The sequence below is a fragment of the Benincasa hispida genome, chromosome 12, assembly GCF_009727055.1.
Source record: "Benincasa hispida cultivar B227 chromosome 12, ASM972705v1, whole genome shotgun sequence".
NCBI lineage: Eukaryota > Viridiplantae > Streptophyta > Magnoliopsida > Cucurbitales > Cucurbitaceae > Benincasa > Benincasa hispida.
The window spans coordinates 26,317,709-26,325,186 of NC_052360.1; positions in this window are offsets into that span (position 1 = coordinate 26,317,709).

Sequence of the window (7,478 nt, forward strand, 5' to 3'; positions counted from 1 at the left end):
GTTTTCAGCCTTGAAGTTCTTTGTGTTCCAGTTCTTCATGTGTTTTCTGCTTCTCACCCAGCTCTACCGTGTTTTGATTCAAAATTGCTTCTTCAGTTTCTGTCGTCCAATTGTTTCAGTTTATCCACTCACAAACTAAGTTGTTTATATCACATTGAGTTTGAGGGAGGGTGTTGAGATATTTAGGCCTTGATTTATGTATTATGCATATCTTTAGGCTATAATTAGGAAATTCGGTTATCTTCCTTTCGTTAAAATTCCTATGTAAGATCTCAAGTTAATAGAAGAATTTATTCAGTCAAATATCCCTTTCCACACTAGTTATTTCGATTTTAGCTATATCTTTATTATTTTTTCTGATAACCTTGTCGTCTCTTTAAATGTAGTGGGTTACATTTTGTAACTAGGGAAAAAATTAATAGTTTTATTTATTTCTTCTAATATTCATTGATGCATGCAAGAATGTACCTGGCAGGACGATAAAATCGGTGGTTGAGTAGTAATGTAGTTGTGCAGCAATGTTGAACAACAAAGGGACATAAAGCTTGCATAAGGACTCGAAGTATTGGTGATAGACTCCTATTAGTGATAGATTATATCGCTGATAAACTCTTATTATCGATACAGTCATAGACTCCTAGAGTTGTATCTAAATTTTGCTATAAGTATAAACTCTTTTGCATTGTTCTATAATTGCTAATACTTTAAACCTGATTGTTATATTTGCATCTGTTCCTAAAAAATTGAAGAGAAATTGTAGGAAATGTCTAAAATGATAGAGGTATTTCAAAAAATATCTAGTTTCATATTTTATTGAAAAATGGCTAAATGTGAAGATGCCGAGGCTAAATAATGACTATGTAGTTTCCACTTTTACTCCCTTATACCATGTACATGAATTAACCCCTATTTTGTTGGTGAATTTGAAAATGATAGATATTTTAATATTCTGTTGAAGATATTATTTTCTAATAGATTTGAAAATAGAAGATCTCATCTTTTCAACCTTACATGAGGATTTAAAAGAATTGGAGGAAATTGTTCTCTCTGTTGGTGAAATACTTCTTCCAAATCCTCGGTGGGTCAATCTCGTGGCGTGTAGTCATCTCGTCATCGACACCAACAATTAGAAGAATAGTGAGATAAAAAATATTATGACCTTGCTGAATGAGAAATTTCTGACCAATCGCAAATTACCATGCCATTCACTAAATTAATGACAAAACTCCAAATAATTGAACTTATTACCACTTAGAAATTGATATGTGTCCCAAAATTGAAGTTGAATACATAAATTGACAAAGTCCAATATTGTCGTGTGTTTTCATCACAAATGTTAGATTGAGTGAAATTAATTTGATCCAATTTCATATTATAATTTAGGCTAAAGTCCATGAGCCAAAAAATGGGTTTAATTTGGCCCAAAAGCCAAACTAGATCCATGTGCAACTAATTGGGCCTAAGGGCCAGACCCATGGACCAACCAAGACTAAGCCCATGGAGCCCACTAGAGAACTCTAGAAATAGAGGAGCTCTCTTCATTTGTGGTGGTTAGCAATTCTACACTCCAGAGAGCTTAGAGGGAATTCTCTACAATAAAAAAACTCCTTGACTCCTGAAACTACACACTCCTTGAAGACACAAGTCTCCTGAAGATACAAGGACTCTTCAAAGACTTCAACTTCAAGAAAATCATGCGCTTCGCTTCTTCAAGTCAAGCGTATGCATTCAACTGAGAGAGAATTAGAGGATCAAGTACTAGAGATCGAACCACATTGCATCAAATCAACATCAACATCAACACAAGTTCCACTCCATGAAACAAGTTTCTCTGGAAACCTCGTGTGAAAAAATTGGCACGTCTAGTAGGACATCTCTACCTCTCATCTCTCTCTCAACATCCAAAAAAATCAATGGCACCACAGAAAGTTACATCCAAAGTAACTGCTGCAAGAGACTCCTACAGGGGACCTGTCGCCCGCAGTCGCTCAAAGAAGGCTCTACAGGGACAAGAGCAGAGCTCTGTCATCGCGCATAACATTCTGAAGTAAATGTCAGAGTCTCTTAAAGGCGAGGTTGCCATCAAGGAAAATCCCTTGTTTGACAAATCTATTTTTGCCTCCCACAAGTTGAAGAGGAAATCATTGTCATCAAGGAAAATCCCTTGTTTGACAACTCTACTTCTATCTCCAGCAAGTTGAAGAGGGAATAACACTCAGATGTGATGTCTGTCATGATGACAGACGTGATGGCTGAGGCAGCCATGATAGAAATGGAAAGAAAAATAAATCTTCTGATGAAAGTTTTTGAAGAGCGAGATCATGAGATCATTGCCTTAAGAGAGCAAGTGCAGGCTCGTGAAAATGCTGACTCAAGTCAAGCCCCTGTTGTCAAGGCAAATGACAAAGGGAAGACCGTGTTGCATGAAGCTCAACCACAACAATCAAACTCCGTTGTCTCTCTATTGGTCTAATAGTTGCAAGATATGATTATGACTTCCATAAAGGCTCAGTATAGAGGACTGTCTTAGACCTCCTTTATGTATTCCAAGCCGTACACCCAAAGAATTGACAACTTGAGGATGTCTGCTGGGTACCAACCCTCAAAGTTCTAGCAATTTGATGGAAATGGTAACCCGAAACAACACATTGTCCATTTTGTCAAAACATGTGAAAACGCGGAAACCAGAGGAGATCTATTGGTCAAATAGTTTTTTAGAACCCTGAAAGAAAATGCTTTTGACTTATACACTGATCTAGAGCCTGAGGTGTTTGAAAGTTAGGAACAGTTGAAAAGAGAGTTTCTGAATTGCTTCTACAACACCAGACATACTGTCAGTATGATGGAGTTGACAAATGCCAAACAATGGAAAGAAGAGTCGGTCATTAATTATATTAACCAATGGAGAGCTCTGTGCTTGGACTACAAAGACCGACTCACCGAACTGTCTGCGGTAGAAATGTGCACCTAGGGTATGTACTGAAGACTTCTTTTATATTTTGCAGGGAATAAAACCCCCTACGTTTGAGCAATTGATAACTCACACCTATGATATGGAGTTGAGCATCACCAATAAGGGGACGAAGGATTTTCTGATCCCTGAGATGAAGAAGGATAATAAAGAGATAAAAAGTTCTGAGAAGATTGTGAAAAGCGCCACGAAGAAATCAATGGTCGTTAATACAACCTCACTGAAATTTTCTTCGAAAGGAAAAGAAAAGAAAATAGAGAAGAAATACGATGGAGGCAAAAGACGTCGCCTAACTTTGAAGGAGAGGTAGGAAAAAATTTATCTGTTTCCTGACTTTGATGTTGCAGATATGCTTGAGCAACTACTAGAAAGACAACTTATTTAGCTACAGAAATGCAAACAACTGCATCAGACTGCTTATCGCATACGCTTTAGTATTTGAGAGATTGAGCATGATGGAAATATAGAGAGAAATTCTATGCACGACCCCTAACCGAAATTCAACCTTTCGAAGGTTAACTTTGCCTTAAAGAAGAAGAGAAACTCATCTGTCAATTTTCGGTAGTGATGCGACCATCAACCTTCGAAAGATTAGGTGCAGTTTTGAAGAAAAACGAAGAAAAATACCGTGCATCCGTTTTTTATCGCCTTAAGCGTGAGGGTGTTGAGGATCACTTTAGCAAGCGTGTCTCTAGTGAGATAAAGGGTAAATGAGAAACTCGTAGTATCATTCTCAATATAGCCATAGGAAAGAAAGAGCCGATATCTCGTGCTCAATCTGCTGGCACCTTAGCCATAAGGATATTGAAAGTCCATCAAGTTAGAAATCATCTTGTGAGGCAAGAAGTGACAGGAAACTTCGTATTACCATCCTTTCATGTATGAAGAGAAATACCTCAACATAAACGAAGGTTCATTGAAGGTTCGTTACTCTCAACACAAGAGAAGGTTCAAAGAGGCGTGACGTTGTCTTCATTAACCTTCAAAATGGAAGCTTAGAGCATGAGAAAGGTGAACCCCATTACCATCACCGAAGAGTCTGAAGATGGTTCACTAGGTCTAGAGGATGGTGGTCAATCCATGGTAGACAAACTCAAATGGTGAATCTTGGCATAATGGAGGAACCGCGCCAAACTTTCATATGTGCATCACTCTTTAGAGAGGAAGAAGGCAAATATATGAGTTTGTTAACTGAATACAGGGACATTTTCGCTTGGTCGTACAAAGAGATGCTGGGGCTTGATTCGAAGGTAGCTGTCCACCATCTCGCAACAAAGAGGGGTGTCGGCCAGTTAAGTAAGCTCAACGACGCTTTCGACCAGAACTTATTCTCTAGATTGAAGCTGAAATCAATAAGTTGATTGAAGCAGGGTTTATCCATGAAGTCAAATACCCAACGTGGATAGCCAACATTGTCCTAATTAAAAAAAAGAACGAAAAACTTTGTGATTTAAACAATGCATGCCTAAAAGACGATTTTTCATTGCCCATCACGAAGATCATGGTTGATGCGAAAGGCACAAGGCTCTATCATTTATGGATGGATCGTCTGGGTATAACCAAATACGAATGACTCTCCCTGATGAGGAAATGAAAACCTTTCAAACTTCAAAAGAAATATATTGTTACAAGGTAATGCCCTTCGGGTTGAAGAATGCTGGCGTTACTTACCAACGCGCTATGCAGAAGGTGTTTGACGACATGTTTCACAAACATGTAGAATGTTATGTTGAAGATCTTGTGGTCAAGTCCAAGAAATGACAAAATCATTTGAAGGATCTGAAAGTTGGGTTCGATCATCTGCGAAAATACCAACTAAGGATGAATCCTCTCAAATGCGCGTTCGGTGTAACGTCAGGGAAGTTTCTTGGTTTCATTGTAAGGTTTCAGAGGATTAAGATAGATCAATCCAAGATCGATGCCATTTAGAAGATGCTAAGGCTAAAGAATTTACATGAGTTAAGAAGTCTTTAGGGATGTATAGCTTACATCTGAAGGTTTATTTCTAATTTGGCTGGTTGATGTCAACCTTTTCAAGATTGATGAGAAAAGGAGAAAAATTCGAATGGGATGAGACCTGTCAGAATGCTTTTGATAGCATAAAGAAGTACTTACTTAGCCCTCTTGTCTTAGGCGCTCCCATAGAAGGTAAGTCATTGATAATGTATATTGCTGCACAAGAAAGATCGCTGGGGCATTATTGGCACAAGAAGAGAGAAAGGAAAAGAGTGTGCTCTCTACTATTTAAGTAGAACTTTGACCAGAGTTGAAATCAATTACTTTCATATTGAGAAAACGTGTCTTGCACTTTTTTTCGCTATCGATAAACTGAGACACTATATGCAAGCCTTTACTGTTCATCTAATTGCGAAAGCCGACCCCATCAAGTACGTCCTATCTAGGCCAATCATCTCTAGGCGTTTAACCAAATGGGCAATCATGCTTCAGCAATACAACATTATCTATGTGCCACAAAAGGTGATCAAAGGACAAGCATTGGCTGACTTTTTAGCAGATTACCCAAGTACATCAGATTGGAAGTTGTGGGAAGACTTACCTGGCGATGAAGCTCTCTTCACAGAAATTATGAAACCTTGGATCATGTTCTTCGATGGTGCAACACGGAGTAGTGGTGTGGGGGCATGTATTATTACAGAAGATAACCCATTATTATAGAAGATATCATTAGTGGGATTAGTGGCACTTAAAGAGTTAGATGTAACTACAGGAGTAAAACGGTAATTTTGGCCCAACTGTACTTACGAGCAATTTGTAAAGGGTCATCGTACTATTGATTGGTTATATCTAATGGACACAAAAATATATCTGTAGTGTGAAGAGTGCAACTATCGGTCTTTAGTGAAGTGTCTGACAGTTAACAGATGGTGAATAATTTAATTAAAGAGTTTAATTAATTATTCATATATCGTTGAAGCTTCAAGCTATAGGTCCATGAGGTCCCCTCAGTAGCTCAATAGGAGTAAATGAGAATCAGTTTTTGGATTAATTTGAATCAATCAAATTAATTGAGGGAATTAATTATATATGATATAATTAAATTAAATTAATAATATATGATATAATTGTTATAATGTATTTGATACATTATAATATAAAGTTTATTGAGAGGAAATAAATATTTGAATATAATTCAAATATTAATTATGTGAATTGGATTCATATTATTAAATTTAATATAAATTTGATTTATATTAAATGTCATTACTGAGAAAAAATAAACTATAAGTTATATATTAAATTTGATATAAAATATAGTTTAATATATATTATATGATAAGATAGTTATCATATTAATATATATTAAATTATTTATTTAATTAAATNTTATATGATAAGATAGTTATCATATTAATATATATTAAATTATTTATTTAATTAAATATATTATTTAATATTATTTAATTATTAGTGGGGGAGTTACAATTCTCTCCCTTTTTTTTCTCTCCACTTTCACGTAAGTGGAAAAAGGTCATTTTCTATTTTTTTGATTGTCTTCTTCTTGAAAACTAGTTGAGAAAAATACAGAGGGGTGTGTGAATTTTTTAGCCTTCCTCTCTTTCTCTCAAACTTTCTCTCCTTCCCTAAAACCTCTAAAATCACCAAACCTCTCACTCCTTCTGGATTCTCACCTGAAGATACTGAGGTCGCCATTCGTGGTAGTGTTTGGGGATTCCATTGAAGATTATCTTCAAAGGTAAGGGTTTTCTGAAACCCTTTGATTTATTCTATATTTCTTAAAAGTCATGTTGTATGTTTAAAATTAAATGCATAATATTTTTTTCTTCTCTGTAAAAATTTCAATTATGTAAAGATTTGGGATTTGGGAGATCTGCTTCCGCTCAAGGATCCCTTCATTGTGGATTCTTCACTTACTAGGAAACTTAGGTTAGATTTATACTTGGGTCTAGCTTAAGAGAACTTGTACGCACTAACAAGGTTTGAACTCATCAAATCTATCACCAACACATCACATTATTTTTATACGAAGAGATAGATCAATCCGTCATTCATCTTCATTTATCATAATCATCCATCACCGTTTACATTCATCATCTTAAGCACCAAACATAGTAAAAACTACTCATTGGGAATGATGTAGGTCTATTGACAAAAATTAAAGAATGGTTGGAAGCCCAATTTCAAATGAAAAATTTGGGGGAGACGCATTTTGTTCTAGGGATCCAAATCATTAGGGATTGTAAGAACAAAACGCTAGCCTTTTCTCAGACATCTATATTGACAAGATGCTTATCAAATATTCGATTCACAATTCCAAGAGAGGTTTATTACCTTTTAGGCATGAAATTTTATTGTCGAAGGAACAATGTCCTAAGACATCTCAAGAAGTTAAGAAAATGAGACGGATCCCCTATACGCTGCCCGTTGGTAGCTTGATGTATCCAATGTTATGTACTAGACCTGAAATTTACTATGTAGTGGGGATTGTCTGTAGATATCAATTAAATCCAAGATTAGATCAATAGAC